At 40.1% G+C, this 1499-nt stretch overlaps 1 protein-coding gene across 1 annotated transcript in view; it reads left to right on the forward strand.

The window, feature by feature from the left end:
• The window catches only part of LOC106471038 (zinc finger SWIM domain-containing protein 5-like), a gene marked incomplete at its 5' end in the record, with an annotated part of 83289 nt that overhangs the window by 474 nt on the left and 81316 nt on the right, over positions 1–1499 (forward strand). The window lies entirely within an intron of this gene.

Consider the following 1499-nt stretch of genomic DNA (forward strand, 5'->3'; position numbering starts at 1 on the left):
CAAGAGATCTTTTGATGCCATCAATACTTCTGAAGGTTTTATCGCTGAGAAAGTGATCCATAGATCTGAATAAATGGTAATCTGAAGGGACAATGTCAGGGGAGTATGGAGGGTGAGGCAGGACTTCACAATCCGAATCACTGATCTTGTTCTGAGTCATTCTTGCAGAATGTGGTCTCATGCTACAGAATGACCCATTTTATGTCGATCAGTGCTGGACGTTTTTGAACGAGAGCCAGGTGCAAACGGTCCCAATTGTTGACAGTAAAGGTCTGCAGTTATAGTCTGATTCGATTTCAATAACTCAAAGTAAATTATGCCGTCTTTGTCCCACCAAACGGACAACAAGACTTTCTGCGGGCGTAAACCTAGTTTGGCTGTCGGAAATGGGTTCAGGCCAGGGCTAAGCCACAGATTCTTGTTTACATAAAGAACCCATTTCTCATGTCTGGTTACCAATGAATAGTAAATTGTTATGCCTGGTTTGTTATCATCTGACAGTTTATGTGGAACCCAAATTCCTTGTCTATTGACCTTCTGATTTGTTTAAGATGTTCTCGAACAATAGAACGAGACGGGGGGAGGGGGGGGGGTCTGACTCAAACTTTGACCTCAGGAGGTCGTTGTCCAACTCTACTGGTTTCCCTCAACGATGGCAATCCTAGAGATCAAAATCACCTGTCCTAAATTTTTTGAACTACCGCTGGCATTTGCGGACACTCAAAGCATCTTTATAAACCCCACAAATGTGTTTGGTTGCCTTTATGAAACTCATAGAGCATGCAATGTCGAATCTAATTCTCGAAGCTTATATAACTGTTATAATTTTCTGGACAGAAAATTTAAAGAATCCATCTTAATCAAGAAAAATGAACAAATACAAAGGTTGGCCTTTAGTGTAGATACGTTGATGGCATTTTAAAGATTTTAATATGTTGAACTTTGACGTAGCCTCTATACACACTTATAAGGGTTGAAATATATGTTCAAACATTGTTTTATGTACGTATTGATAAAATAAGATGGAAAAGTACTTACCAATACCTATATGAAGATATATTTTGATATGTAATGTATTCTACTCTAAATCCAACGGTGTTAGGGCGCTCGACTCACAACCCGCGGGTTCGAATCCCCGTCACACCAAACTTACATTTTTGTTTATCAAACGTGCCCCACCATGAGAAATTACAAAGCCTCGGTTGTCGCAAGGAACGAGCCTTACACGATATATAAACTCGATTGCAATAACTAAATTCTTTTTTTATTCTTAACTTTGTTTAACGCAAGCTGCAGTTTGTTATGAGACATTTATATAAACGTAAATAAAATCACGACCTACATATCCAGAATGTAACTTTATTAGCTCAATATTTCGCTATCACAGCTTCGTCTTCGTTCGCTCCCTCTCTCTCTCTCTCCTAATAGGCCCGGCATGGCCAGGTGGTTAAGGCATTCGACTCGCAATCTGAGGGTCGCGGGTTCGAATCCCTGTCACA

This window comes from Limulus polyphemus, unplaced genomic scaffold (assembly GCF_000517525.1).
Source record: "Limulus polyphemus unplaced genomic scaffold, Limulus_polyphemus-2.1.2 Scaffold4363, whole genome shotgun sequence".
NCBI lineage: Eukaryota > Metazoa > Arthropoda > Merostomata > Xiphosura > Limulidae > Limulus > Limulus polyphemus.